The sequence below is a fragment of the Arachis stenosperma genome, chromosome 9 (assembly GCF_014773155.1).
Source record: "Arachis stenosperma cultivar V10309 chromosome 9, arast.V10309.gnm1.PFL2, whole genome shotgun sequence".
NCBI classification, from domain to species: Eukaryota; Viridiplantae; Streptophyta; class Magnoliopsida; order Fabales; family Fabaceae; genus Arachis; species Arachis stenosperma.
In genome coordinates, this window is record NC_080385.1 from 56,619,132 (window position 1) to 56,635,032 (window position 15,901).

Consider the following 15,901-nt stretch of genomic DNA (forward strand, 5'->3'; position numbering starts at 1 on the left):
TTTCTTTTATTTTTCGTTTTTCCAAAAATATTTTCGAAAAAAAAATAATAAAAATACAAAAAAATCATAAAATCAAAAAAAAAAAAATCAAAAATATTTTGTGTTTCTTGTTTGAGTCTTGAGTCAATTTTTAAGTTTGGTGTCAATTGCATGCTTTAAAAATTTTTTTTGCATTTTTCGAAAAATCCATGCATTCATAGTGTTCTTCATGATCTTCAAGTTGTTCTTGATAAGTCCTCTTGTTTGATCTTGATGATTTCTTGTTTTGTGTCTTATGTTGTTTTTCATATGCATTTTTTGTTTGTTAGAGTCCATGCATTAAAGATTTCTAAGTTTGGTGTCTTGCATGTTTTCTTTGCATCAAAAATTTTTCAAAATTATGTTCTTGATGTTCATCATGATCTTCAAAGTGTTCTTGGTGTTCATCTTGACATTCATAACATCCTTGCATGTATTCATGGTTTTGATCTAAAAATTTCATGCATTGAGTATCTTTGTTGTTTTTCTCTCTCATAATTAAAAATTCAAAAATCAAAAAAATATCTTTTCCTTATTCCCCTCCAAATTTTCGAAATTTTGGGTTGACTTGGTCAAAAATTTTTTAAAATTAGTTGTTTCTTACAAGTCAAGTCAAAATTTCAAATTTTAAAAATCCTATCTTTTTAAAATCTTTTTCAAAAATCATATCTTTTTCATTTTTTTTATAATTTTCGAAAATTTCAAAAATATTTTTCAAATTATTTTCAAAATCTTTTCCTTATCTTTACATCTAATTTTCGAAAATTCACTAATAATTAATGTGATTGGTTCAAAAATTTGAAGTTTGTTACTTTCTTGTTAAGAGAGGTTCAATCTTTAAGTTCTAGAATCTTATCTTGTAGTTTCTTGTTAGTGAAGTAAATAATTTCAAAATTTTTGAATTAAATCTTTTTATCTTTTATTTGATCTTTTTCAAAAATTTTATCTCTTTCAAAATTTGATTTCAAAATATCCTATCTAACTTGCTATCTTCTTATCTTTTTTCAAATTTTGATTTCAAATCTTTTTCAATCAACTAACTAACTTTTTATTTGTTTCCTATCTTTTTCAAAACCACCTAACTACTTCTCCCTCTTCTATTTTCAAAAATATCTATCCCTTTTTCAAAATTCTTTTTAATTCTTAATTTAAATTTAATCTTATTTCTTATCCAATTTTCAAAAATCACTAACTCCTTTTCAAAATTATTTTCGAATTCTCCCTCCTCTTCTCTTCTTCTATTTAATTATTTAATTACTAACACTTCTCTTCACCTCTCTTCATTCAAAAATCCGAACCCTCTTCTTCATTCTTCTACCCCTTTCTTTTTCTACTAACATAAAGGAATCTCTATACTGTGACATAGAGGATTCCTCTTTCTTTTCTTGTTTTCTTCTCTTTCATATGAGCAGGAACAGGGATAAAGGCACTCTTGTTGAAATTGATCCAGAACCTGAAAGGACTCTGAAGAGAAAATTAAGAGAAGCTAAATTACAACAATCCAGAAGCAACCTTTTAGAAATTTTCGAACAAGAGAAAGAGATGGCAGCCGAAAATAATAATAATAATGCAAGGAGAATGCTTGGTGACTTCACTAAGCCAACGTCCAAGTTCGATGGAAGAAGCATCTCCATTCCTGCCATTGGAGCCAATAACTTTGAGCTGAAACCTCAGCTAGTTGCTTTAATGCAACAAAACTGCAAGTTTTATGGACTTCCATCTGAAGATCCTTACCAATTTTTAACTGAGTTCTTGCAGATCTGTGAGACTGTAAAGACGAATGGGGTTGATCCTGAAGTCTACAGACTCATGCTTTTCCCTTTTGCTGTAAGAGACAGAGCCAGAGTATGGTTGGATTCACAACCCAAGGATAGCCTGGACTCATGGGATAAGCTGGTCACTGCCTTCTTGGATAAATTCTTTCCTCCTCAAAAGCTGAGCAAGCTGAGAGTGGATGTTCAAACCTTCAAACAAAAAGATGGTGAATCCCTCTATGAAGCTTGGGAAAGATACAAGCAGCTGACCAAGAGATGTCCATCTGACATGTTCTCAGAATGGACCATATTAGATATATTCTACTATGGTCTCTCTGAATTTTCGAAAATGTCATTGGATCATTCTGCAGGTGGATCTATTCACCTGAAGAAAATGCCTGAAGAGGCTCAAGAACTCATTGACATGGTTGCAAATAACCAATTCATGTACACTTCTGAGAGGAATTCCATGAACAATGGGATACCTCAGAAGAAAGGAGTTCTTGAAATTGATACTCTGAATGCCATATTGGCTCAGAACAAAGTGTTGACTCAACAGGTCAACATGATCTCTCAAAATCTGAATGGATTGCAACATGCATCCAACAATACTAGAGAGGCAGCTTCTGAAGAAGCTTATGATCCTGAGAACCCTGCCATGGCAGAGGTTAATTACATGGGTGAACCTTATGGAAACACCTATAACTCATCATGGAGAAATCATCCAAATTTCTCATGGAAGGATCAACAAAAACCTCAACAAGGTTTTAACAATGGTGGACGAAATAGGCTGGGCAATAGCAAGCCATATCCATCATCTTCTCAGCAACAGACAGAGAATTCTGAACAAAACACTTCTAATTTAGCCAATATAGTCTCTGATCTGTCAAAGGCCACTTTTAGTTTCATGAATGAAACAAGATCCTCCATTAGAAATCTGGAGGCACAAGTGGGCCAGCTGAGTAAGAAAGTTATTGAAACTCCTCCCAGTGTTCTCCCAAGCAATACAGAAGAGAATCCAAAAGGAGAGTGCAAGGCCATTGATGTGATCAATGTGGCCGAATGCACAAGGGAGGAGGGGGACGAAAATCCTAGTGAGGAAGACCTCCTGGGACGCCCCTCAAGCAAGAAGGAGTTTCCTATCAAGGATCCTGAGGAATCTGAGGCTCATCTAGAGACCATAGAGATTCCATTAAATTTCCTTCTGCCATTCATGAGCTCTGAAGACTATTCATCCTCTGAAGAGGATGAAGATGTGACTAGAGAGCAAGTTGCTCAATACTTAGGAGCTATCATGAAGCTGAATGCCAAGCTGTTTGGTAATGAGACTTGGGAAAGTGAACCTCCCTTGCTCATTAATGAACTAGATACTTGGATTCAGAGAACTCTACCTCAAAAGAAGCAAGATCCTGGCAAGTTTTCAATACCTTGTACCATTGGCACCATGAGCTTTGAAAAAGCTCTATGTGATCTGGGGTCAGGGATAAATCTAATGCCACTCTTTGTAATGGAGAAGCTGGGGATCATTGAGGTACAACCTGCCTTGTTCTCATTGAAATTGGCAGACAAGTCATTAAGACAAGCTTATGGAATAGTAGAGGACGTGCTAGTAAAGGTTGAAGGCCTTTACATCCCTACTGATTTCATAATCCTAGACACTAGGAAGGAAGATGATGAATGCATCATCCTAGGAAGACCTTTCCTAGCCACAGCAGGAGCTGTGATAGATGTCAACAGAGGTGAGTTAGTCCTTCAATTAAATGGGGACTACCTTGTGTTTAAGGCACATGGCCATCCCTCTGTGACAAAAGAGAGCAAGCATGAAGAGCTTCTCTCAGTTCAGAGTCAAGAAGAGCCCACACAGTCAAACTTTAAGTTTGGTGTTGTGAGGCCACAACCAAACTCTAAGTTTGGTGTTCCAACCCCATATCCAAACTCTAAGTTTGGTGTTGGAACCACACTAAAATTGACCTGATCACCTTGTGGCTCTATGAGAGCCACTGTCAAGCTATTGACATTAAAGAAACGCTTGTTGGGAGGCAACCCAATTTTATTTATCTAATTTTATTTTATTTTGTTTCTTTGTTATTTTTGTGTTTAATTAGGTACATGATCATGAGGAGTCACGAAAAAAATCAAAAAAATTAAAAACAGAGTCAAAAACAGAAGAAAAAAATTGTTCACCCTGGAGGTAGCGCAGACTGGCGTTCAACGCCAGAACAGAGCACCATTCTGGCGCTGAACGCCAGAAACAAGCAACATCCTGGCGCTAAACGCCAGGAATGTGCCTAGAGGAGAAAAGCTGGCGCTGAACGCCAGTAACAAGCATGAAACTGGCGTTCAACGCCAGAAACATGCATTACATGGGCGTTGAACGCCCAGAACGTGCACCAATGGGCGTTTAAACGCCAGAATGATGCATGAAGGCATTTTACATGCCTATATGGTGAAGGAATGGTATTTGTTTACACCTCAGGATCTGTGGACCCCACAGGATCACCCCACAGGATCTGTGGACCCCACAGGATCCCCACCTACCATATTCCCACCTTACCTTTTAATCCTAATCACACTCTCCTAATCCTAAATCTCATTCTCTCTACTCCCCATGTCACACTTCCCAACACCCATCACCAATCACCTCAATTCCTCTTCCCAATTACCCCATTCACCATTCACATCACCCCACTCTTCCCCATAAAACCCACCTACCTTCATAAAATTCAAATTCAATTTCCCACCCATTTTGGCCGAACACCCACCCTCCCCTCTCCCTATAAAAACCCTTCCCTTCTCCTTCATTTTCACACAACACTACACCTTCTTCTCCCACATAGCCGAACCTACCTCTCTCCCTCTCTACCATATTTTCTTCTTCTTCTTCTACTCTTCTTTTCTTTTTTTGCTCGAGGACGAGCAATATTTAAGTTTGGTGTGGTAAAAAGCATAAGCTTTTTGTTTTTCCATTACCAATGGCACCTAAGGCCGGAGTTTCCTCTAGAAAAGGAAAAGAGAAGACAAAAGCTTCCACCTCCGAGTCATGGGAGATGGAAAGATTCATCTCCAAGAGCCATCAAGACCACTTCTATGATGTTGTGGCAAAGAAGAAGGTGATCCCTGAGGTCCCTTTCAAGCTCAAGAAAAATGAGTATCCGGAGATCCGACATGAAGTTCAAAGAAGAGGTTGGGAAGTCTTAAGCAACCCCATGCAACAAGTCGGGATCTTAATGGTTCAAGAGTTCTATGCCAATGCATGGATCACTAGGAACCATGACCAAGGTATGAACCCGAGTCCAAAGAATTATCTCACAATGGTTAGGGGGAAATACTTGGATTTCAGTCCGGAAAATGTGAGATTGGCATTTCACTTGCCTATGATGCAAGGTGATGAACGCCCCTACACTAGGAAGGTCAACTTTAATCAAAGGTTGGACCAAGTCCTTATGGACATTTGTGTGGAAGGAGCTCAGTGGAGAATAGATTCCAAGGGCAAGCCAGTCCAACTAAGAAGACTGGACCTCAAGCCTATAGCTAGAGGATGGTTGGAGTTCATTCAACGCTCTATCATTCCTACTAGCAACCAATCTGAAGTTACTATGGATCGGGCCATCATGATCCATAGCATCATGATTGGAGAGGAAGTAGAAGTTCATGAGGTCATCTCCAATGAAATCTACAAAATAGTCGACAAGCCCTCACCTATGGCACGGCTAGCTTTTCCTCACCTTATTTGCCATCTATGTTACTCAGCTGGAGTTATCATAGAAGGAGATGTCTCTATTGAAGAAGACAAGCCCATCACCAAGAAAAGGATGGAGCAAGCAAGAGAAGCTTCTCACGGCCCTCAAGAAGTGCATGAGGAAGCTCATCATCAACAAATTCCTGAGATGCCCCAAAGGATGCACTTTCCCCCAAACAATTATTGGGAGCAACTCAACACCTCCTTAGAAGATTTAAGCCACAATGTGGAACAATTAAGGGTGGAACATCATGAGCACTCCATCATTCTCCAAGAAATAAGAGAAGATCAAAGAGCAATGAGGGAGGAGCAACAAAGGCAAGGAAGGGACATAGAAGAGCTAAAGAACATCATTGGTCCTTCAAGAAGAAGACGCCACTAGAGGTGGAGTCATTCCTTGTTCTTTATTTCTTTCTGTTTTCGGTTTTTAATATTGTGTTTATCTATGTTTTGTGTCTTTATTTCATGATCATTAGTATGTAACCATGCCTTAAAGCTATGAATAAATTCCATTAATCCTTCACCTCTCTTAAAAGAAAAATGTTTTAATTCAAAAGAACAAGAAGTACATGAATTTCGAATTTATCCTTGAATTTAATTTAATTATATTGACGTGGTGACAATACTTTTTGTTTTCTGAATGAATGCTTGAACAGTGCATATGTCTTTTGATCTTGTTGTTTATGAATGTTAAAATTGTTGGCTCTTGAAAGAATGATGAACAAAGAGAAATGTTATTGATGATCTGAAAAATCATGAAATTGATTCTTGAAGCAAGAAAAAGCAGTGAAAAAAAAAGGGGGCTAAAAAGAGTATATAGAAAAAGAAGGAGCAGTAGAAAAAGCCAATAGCCCTTAAAACCAAAAGGCAAGGGTAAAAAGGATCCAAGGCTTTGAGCATCAATGGATAGGAGGGCCTAAGGAAATTAAATCCAGGCCTAAGCGGCTAAATCAAGCTGTCCCTAACCATGTGCTTGTGTCATGAAGGTCCAAGTGAAAAGCTTGAGACTGAGTGGTTAAAGTCGTGATCCAAAGCAAAAGAGTGTGCTTAAGAGCTCTGGACACCACTAACTGGGGACTCTAGCAAAGCTGAGTCACAATCTGAAAAGGTTCACCCAGCTATGTGTCTGTGGCATTTGTGTATCCGGTGGTAATACTGGAAAACAAAATGCTTAGGGCCATGATGAGCGGATAATTTGTACGCTTTTTGGCACTATTTTTAGTATGTTTTTGGTAGTTTTAGTTGAGTTTTTATTATATTTTTATTAGTTTTTAATTAAAATTCACTTTTCTGGACTTTACTATGAGTTTGTGTGTTTTTCTGTGATTTCAGGTATTTTCTGGCTGAAATTGAGGGATCTGAGCAAAAATCTGATTCAGAGACTCAAAAGGACTGCAGATGCTGTTGGATTCTGACCTCCCTGCACTCGAAGTGGATTTTCTGGAGCTACAGAAGCCCAATTGGCGCGCTCTCAACGGCGTTGGAAAGTAGACATCCTGGGCTTTCCAGCATATATAATAGTCCATACTTTGCCCAAGATTTGATAGCCCAAACCGGCGTTCAAAGTCACCTCAAGAAATTCCAGCGTTAAACGCCGGAACTGGCATAAAACTTGGAGTTAAACGCCCAAACTGGCATGAAAGCTGGCGTTTAACTCCAGAAAACGTCTCTACACGAAAATGCTTCATTGCTCAGCCAAGCACACACCAAGTGGGCCCGGAAGTGGATTTCTATGTCATTTACTCATCTTTGTACACCTTAGGCTACTAGTTTTCTATAAATAGGACCTTTTACTATTGTATTTTATCTTCGGACATCTAGTTCTTAGATCATTGGGAGGCTGGCCATTCGGCCATGCCTAGACCTTGTTCTTATGTATTTTCAACGGTGGAGTTTCTACACACCATAGATTAAGGTGTGGAGCTCTGCTGTACCTCGAGTATTAATGCAATTACTATTGTTCTTCTATTCAATTCCGCTTGTTCTTTGTCCAAGATATCACTTGTTCTTCAACTTGATGAATGTGATGATCCGTGACACTCATCATCATTCTCACCTATGAACAAGGTGACTGACAACCATTCTTGTTCTACAAGCATCTGAGGCTTAGTGAATATCTTGGATTCTTTAACCGGAATCCTCGTGGTATAGGCAGGACCTGATGGCGGCATTCAAGAGAATCCGGAAGGTCTAACCTTGTCTGTGGTATTCTGAGTAGGATTCAATGATTGAATGACTGTGACGTGCTTCAAACTTGTAACCTGCTGGGCGTTAGTGACAGACGCAAAAGAGGGATTCTATTCCGGCAGGGGAGGGAACCGAACCGGTGATTGGCCGCACTGTGACAGAGTGTATGAGCATTAGCTTTCACTGCGAGGATGGGAGGTAGCTGCTGACAACAGTGAAACCCTACACGAGCTTGCCATGGAAAGGAGTAAGAAAGATTGGATGAAGACAGTAGGAAAGCAGAGAGACGGAAGGGAAGGCATCTTCATGCGCTTATCTGAAGTTCCTACCAATGAATTACATAAGTATCTCTATCTTTATCTTTTATGTTATTTTCGTTCATCACCATATCCATTTGAGTCTGCCTGACTAAGATTTACAAGATGACCATAGCTTGCTTCATACCACCAATCTCCGTGGGATCGACCCTTACTCGCGTAAGGTATTACTTGGACGACTCAGTGCACTTGCTGGTTAGTTGTGCGAAGTTGTAGTGATCACAATTTCGTGCACCAAGTTTTTGGCGCCGTTGCCGGGGATTGTTCTTGTGTATGGACAACTGATGGTTCATCTTGTTGCTTAGATTAGGTATTATTTTTCTTCAGAGTTCTTAAGAATGAATTCTAGTGTTTCAAGGTGATGTTCTTATCATCACCAAAGCTGATTGATCATCATCAATTTAGCTCTTGAATGCAATGTCCTGCTGAAGCTTAGCTAGCTATGTCTAATTCCTTTAGACTAAAGCTTTAGACTAACATTGCATGATTCCTGGAATTCTCATTAAGAATTTTGATACCTTTATTTTCTTTTCCACTTAATTTTCGAAAAAAAAAGCCAAAAAAATTACAAAATCATAAAATTCAAAAAAAAAAAATTTTCTTGTTTGAGTCTAGAGTCTCATCTTAAGTTTGGTGTCAATTGCATGTTTTTGTTCTTCTTGCATTTTTCGAATTTATGCATGTGTCTTAATTAATCTTCAAGTTGTTCTTGATAATTTCCTTGTTTTGATCTTTGAATTCTATTGACTTGAGTGTTTTGTTGTTTCTCATATGCATTCTTATTTTGTTAGTGTCAATAGTATACAAACTGCTAAGTTTGGTGTCCTGCATGCATTGTTATTTGATTATAGTTGCATTTTGATTATTCCTCATCATTAAAAATCCAAAAATATTTTTAATTTGTGTCTTTTCAAGTCAATAATACAGAGAATTGAAGATTCAGAACATACTGCAGAGGAATCACACAGAAAAAGCTGGGCATTCAAAAATGCCCAGTGAAGAAGACAGACTGGCGTTTAAACGCCAGCCAGGGTGCCTGGTTGGGCGTTTAACGCCCAAAAGGGTAGTAGTTTGGGCGTTAAACGCCAGAATGTGCACCATTCTGGGCGTTTAACGCCAGGATGGCAAAGGGGGAAGATTTTGTTTTCAAAATCAATTTTTTTCAAGTTTTCAAAGTTTTTCAAAATCAAATCTTTTTCAAATCATATCTTTTCAATCAAATGTTTTCAAAATCAATTTCTTTCCTTTTTCATTGATACTTACTAACAATTAATGATTTGATTGAACATTTTTGCCTTTTCTGTTGAGGAAGGTTTTATGTTTAAATCATATCTTTCTTGTTAGGCAAGTCATTAATTTTTAAAATCAAATCTTTTTTCTAAAATTGTTTTCAAATCATATCTTTTAAATTGTTTTCAAATCATATCTTTTTCAATCACATCTTTTTCAAAATAAGTTTTCAATCATATCTTTTTTGATTTCTAATTTCAAATCTTTTTCAAAAATCACTTGATTTCTTTTCCACTTTTATTTTCGAAAATCAATTAGTGTTTTTCAAAAATGTTTTCAAAATCTTTTACTTAATTTTCGAAAATTACTTCCCTTCTTCTCACATCCTTCTATTTTTGGACTAACTCTATTCCTTAATGCAAAATTCGAACTCCATCTTCTTTGATAAGTTCGAATTTTCTACTTCTGTCTTCCATTTTTCTTCCTCTGACACCTCAAGGAATCTCTATACTGTGACATAGAGGATTCCATATTTTCTTGTTCTCTTCTCTTTCATGAGCAGGAACAAAGACAAAGGCATTCTTGTTGAAGCTGACCCTGAACCCGAAAGGACCTTGAAGAGAAAGCTAAGAGAAGCCAAAGCACAACTCTCTTTAGAGGGCCTGACCGAATTCTTCAAAGAAGAAGAACACATGGCAGCCGAAAACAACAACAATGCCAACAATGCAAGGAAGGTGCTGGGTGACTTTACTGCACCTACTCCCAATTTCTATGGGAGAAGCATCTCTATCCCTGCCATTGGAGCAAACAACTTTGAGCTTAAGCCTCAATTAGTTTCTCTAATGCAACAGAATTGCAAGTTCCATGGACTTCCAATGGAAGATCCTCATCAGTTCTTAGCTGAATTCTTGCAAATCTGTGACACAGTCAAGACTAATGGGGTAGACCCTGAGGTCTATAGACTGATGCTATTCCCTTTTGCTGTAAGAGACAGGGCTAGAATATGGTTGGACTCACAACCTAAAGAAAGCCTGGATTCTTGGGAAAAGCTAGTCAATGCCTTCTTGGCAAAGTTCTTTCCACCACAAAGATGGAGTAAGCTTAGAGTGGAAGTCCAAACCTTCAGACAGAAGGATGGTGAATCCCTCTATGAAGCTTGGGAAAGATACAAACAATTAATCAGAAGATGTCCCTCAGACATGCTTTCTGAATGGAGCATCATAGGTATTTTCTATGATGGTCTCTCTGAACTGTCCAAGATGTCTTTGGATAGCTCTGCTGGAGGATCTCTTCATCTAAAGAAGACGCCTACAGAAGCTCAAGAGCTAATTGAAATGGTTGCAAATAACCAATTCATGTACACTTCTGAAAGGAATCCTGTGAACAATGGGACTAGTCAGAAGAAAGGAGTTCTTGAGATTGACACTCTGAACGCCATTTTGGCTCAGAACAAGATATTGACTCAACAAGTCAATTTGATTTCTCAAAGTCTGTCTGGAATGCAAAATGCACCAAGCAGTACTAAGGAGGCTTCATCTGAGGAAGAAGCTTATGATCCTGAGAACCCTTCAATGGAAGAGGTGAATTACCTAGGAGAACCCTATGGAAACACCTATAGTTCTTCATGAAGAAATCACCCAAATTTCTCATGGAAGAATCAAGAGAGACCTCAACAAGGTTTCAACAATAATGGTGGAAGAAACAGGTTTAGCAATAGTAAGCCTTTTTCATCATCTTCTCAGCAACAGACAGAGAATTCTAAGCAGAACCCCTCTGACTTAGCAACCATGGTCTCTGATCTAATTAAAACCACTCAAAGTTTCATGACTGAAACAAGGTCCTCCATTAGGAACTTGGAGGCACAAGTGGGTCAGCTGAGCAAGAAATTACTGAACTCCCTCCAAGTACTCTTCCAAGCAATACAGAAGAAATCCAAAAGGAGAGTGCAAAGCCATAACCATGGCCGAATATGGAGAGGAAAGGGAGGAGATGGACGCCACTGAGGAAAGCCTCAATGGGCGTGTACCAACCTCCAATGAGTTCCCTAATGAGGAACCATGGGAATCTGAGGCTCAAAATGAGACCATAGAGATTCCACTGGACTTACTTCTGCCATTCATGAGCTCTGATGAGTATTCTTCCTCTGAAGAGGATGAGTATGTCACTGAAGAGCAAGTTGCTAAATACCTTGGAGCAATCATGAAGCTAAATGACAAGTTATTTGGAAATGAGACTTGGGAGGATGAATCTCCCTTGCTCACCAAAGAACTAGATGACTTGTCTAGGCAGAAATTACCTCAAAAGAGACAAGATCCTGGGAAGTTTTCAATACCTTGTACCATAGGCACCATGACCTTCAAAAAGGCCTTGTGTGACTTAGGGTCAAGTGTGAACCTCATGCCTCTCTCAGTAATGGAGAAGCTAAGGATCTTTGAGGTACAAGCTGCAAGAATCTCATTGGAGATGGCAGACAACTCAAGAAAACAAGCTCATGGACTTGTAGAGAATGTTTGGTAAAAGTTGAAGACCATTACATCCCTACTGATTTCATAGTCCTAGAGACTGGGAAGTGCATGGATGAATCCATCATCCTTGGCAGACCCTTCCTAGCCACAGCAAAGGCTGTGATTGATGTTGATAGAGGTGAACTAATCATTCAAGTGAATGAAGAATCCTTTGTGTTTAAGGCTCAAGGATATCCCTCTGTCACCATGGAGATGAAGCTTGAAGAGCTTCCCTCAAATCAGAGACAAATAGAGCCCCCAAAGTCAAACTCTAAGTTTGGTGTTGGGAGGCCACAACCAAACTCTAAGTTTGGTGTTGAACCCCCACATTCAAACTCTAAGTTTGGTGTTGGGAGGTTCCCACATTGCTCTGATCATTTGTAAGGCTCATTGAGAGCCCTCTGTCAAGCTACTGACATTAAAGAAGCGCTTGTTGGGAGGCAACCCAATGATTATATTTATATATTTCTCTTTGTTATTTTATGTTTTTTGTAGGTTGATGATCATAAGAAGTCACAAAATCAATTGAAAAAGCAAAAACAGAATGAAAAACAGGAAGAAAAACAGCACACCCTGGAGGAAGAACTCACTGGCGTTTAAACGCCAGTGAGGGTAGCAGTTGGGCGTTTAACGCCCAGTCTGGCACCATTCTGGGCGTTTAACGCCAGAAAGGGGCACCAGACTGGCGTTAAACGCCAGGAAAGGGCTAGAACCTGGCGTTAAACGCCAGAAATGGGCACCAGCCCGGCGTTTAACGCCAGAATTGGCTCAAAACGTGTTTTTGAGCCCCATTTGGTGCAGGGATGACTTTTCCTTGACACCTAAGGATCTGTGGACCCCACAGGATCCCCACAAACCCCTCACCTATCAAATCCCATCTTTCTCTTCACCACTCACCTCCATAAAACCCCACTTACCTCACCATCCAAATTCAAACCACTACTTCTTCCCCTTTTGGCCGAACCACAAGGCCATCTCCCTCTCCTCCATTTCTTCTTCTTCTACTCTCTTCTTTCTTCTTTTGCTCGAGGACGAGCAAACCTTTTAAGTTTGGTGTGGTAAAAGCATTGCTTTTTGTTTTTCCATAACCATTTATGGCATCCAAAGCCGGTTCAACTGAGAAGGCATGACCTCAAGCCCATCACTAAGAAGAAGATGGAGCAAACAAGAGACCCCTCTCATCATGAGATCCCTGAGATACCTCAAGGGATGCACTTTCCTCCACAAGATTATTGGGAGCAACTGAACACCTCCCTAGGAGAATTAAGTTCCAACATGGGACAACTAAGGGTGGAGCACCAAGAACATGCCATCCTCCTCCATGAAATTGGAGAAGATCAAAGGATCATGAGAAAGGAGCAACAAAGACAAGGAAGAGACATTGAGGAGCTCAAGCACTCCATAGGATCTTCAAGAGAAAGAAAGAGCCGCCATCAATAAGGTGGACCCGTTCTTTAATCTCCTTGTTCTTTATTTTTCTGTTTTTCGAATTTTAGTGCTTTATGTTTATCCATGTTTGTGTCTTATGATCATTAGTGTCTTAGTGTCTATGCCTTAAAGCTATGAATATGAATCCATCACCTTTCTTAAATGAAAACTGTTTTTATCACAAAAGAACAAGAAGTACAGGATTTCAAATTCATCCTTAAAACTAGCTTAATTAGTTTGATGTGGTGACAATACTTTTTGTTTTCTGAATGTATGCTTGAACAGTGCATATGTCTTTTGAATTTGTTGTTCATGAATGTTAAAATTGTTGGCTCTTGAAAGAATGATGAAAAAGGAGACATGTTACTGAGGATCTGAAAAATCATAAAAATGATTCTTGAAGCAAGAAAAAGCAGTGAATACAAAAAAAAAAAAAAAACAAAAGAGAAAGCAAGCGAAAAAAAAAAAGAGAAAAAAAAGAAAAAGAAAGAAATAAAGTTGTGATCCAAGGCAAAAAGAGTGTGCTTAAGAACCCTGGACACCTCTAATTGGGGACTTTAGCAAAGCTAAGTCACAATCTGAAAAGGTTCACCCAATTATGTGTCTGTGGCATGTATGTATCCGGTGGTAATACTGGAAGACATAGTGCTTTGGGCCACGGCCAAGACTCATAAAGTAGCTGTGTTCAAGAATCATCATACTTAACTAGGAGAATCAATAACACTATCTGGATTCTGAGTTCCTAAAGAAGCCAATCATTCTGAATTTCAAAGGATAAAGTGAGATGCCAAAACTGTTCGGAGGCAAAAAGCTACTAGTCCCGCTCATCTAATTTGGAGCTCAGTTTCATGATAATTTGGAGTCTATAGTATATTCTCTTCTTTTTATCTTATTTGATTTTCAGTTGCTTGAGGACAAGCAACAATTTAAGTTTGGTGTTGTGATGAGCGGATAATTTGTACGCTTTTTGGCACTGTTTTTAGTATGTTTTTGGTAGTTTTAGTTGAGTTTTTATTATATTTTTATTAGTTTTTAATTAAAATTCACTTTTCTGGACTTTACTATGAGTTTGTGTGTTTTTCTGTGATTTCAGGTATTTTCTGGCTGAAATTGAGGGATCTGAGCAAAAATCTGATTCAGAGACTCAAAGGACTGCAGATGCTGTTGGATTCTGACCTCCCTGCACTCGAAGTGGATTTTCTGCAGCTACAGAAGCCCAATTGGCGCGCTCTCAACGGCGTTGGAAAGTAGACATCCTGGGCTTTCCAGCAATATATAATAGTCCATACTTTGCCCAAGATTTGATGGCCCAAACCGGCGTTCAAAGTCACCTCAAGAAATTCCAGCGTTAAACGCCGGAACTGGCATAAAACTTGGAGTTAAACGCCCAAACTGGCATGAAAGCTGGCGTTTAACTCCAGAAAACGTCTCTACACGAAAATGCTTCATTGCTCAGCCCAAGCACACACCAAGTGGGCCCGGAAGTGGATTTCTATGTCATTTACTCATCTTTGTACACCTTAGGCTACTAGTTTTCTATAAATAGGACCTTTTACTATTGTATTTTTATCTTCGGACATCTAGTTCTTAGATCATTGGGAGGCTGGCCATTCGGCCATGCCTAGACCTTGTTCTTATGTATTTTCAACGGTGGAGTTTCTACACACCATAGATTAAGGTGTGGAGCTCTGCTGTACCTCGAGTATTAATGCAATTACTATTGTTCTTCTATTCAATTCCGCTTGTTCTTTGTCCAAGATATCACTTGTTCTTCAATTTGATGAATGTGATGATCCGTGACACTCATCATCATTCTCACCTATGAACAAGGTGACTGACAACCATTCTTGTTCTACAAGCATCTGAGGCTTAGTGAATATCTCTTGGATTCTTTAACCGGAATCCTCGTGGTATAGGCAGGACCTGATGGCGGCATTCAAGAGAATCCGGAAGGTCTAACCTTGTCTGTGGTATTCTGAGTAGGATTCAATGATTGAATGACTGTGACGTGCTTCAAACTTGTAACCTGCTGGGCGTTAGTGACAGACGCAAAAGAGGGATTCTATTCCGGCAGGGGAGGGAACCGAACCGGTGATTGGCCGCACTGTGACAGAGTGTATGAGCATTAGCTTTCACTGCGAGGATGGGAGGTAGCTGCTGAAAACAGTGAAACCCTACACGAGCTTGCCATGGAAAGGAGTAAGAAGGATTGGATGAAGACAGTAGGAAAGCAGAGAGACGGAAGGGAAGGCATCTTCATGCGCTTATCTGAAGTTCCTACCAATGAATTACATAAGTATCTCTATCTTTATCTTTTATGTTATTTTCGTTCATCACCATATCCATTTGAGTCTGCCTGACTAAGATTTACAAGATGACCATAGCTTGCTTCATACCACCAATCTCCGTGGGATCGACCCTTACTCGCGTAAGGTATTACTTGGACGACCCAGTGCACTTGCTGGTTAGTTGTGCGAAGTTGTAGTGATCACAATTTCGTGCACCAGGCCACGGCCAAGACTCATAAGTAGCTGTGTTCAAGAATCAACATGCTTAACTAGGAAAATCAATAACACTATCCAAAATTCTAAGTTCCTAAGAGACGCCAATCACTCTAAACTACAAAGGAAAAAGTGAGATGTCAAAACTGTTCAGAAGCAAAAAGCTACAAGTCCCGCTCATCTAATTAGAATTAATATTCATTGATATTTTGGAATCTATAGT

The 15,901-nt window shown here is 39.2% G+C and overlaps 1 non-coding gene across 1 annotated transcript; it reads right to left on the minus strand.

The window, feature by feature from the left end:
* Positions 1-10,342: 10,342 nt before the first annotated feature.
* Positions 10,343-10,450, minus strand: LOC130952276 (small nucleolar RNA R71). The gene has a single exon (XR_009074457.1). It is a non-coding gene; the product is annotated as a small nucleolar RNA R71 (small nucleolar RNA).
* Between the last annotated feature and the right edge of the window lie 5,451 nt (positions 10,451-15,901).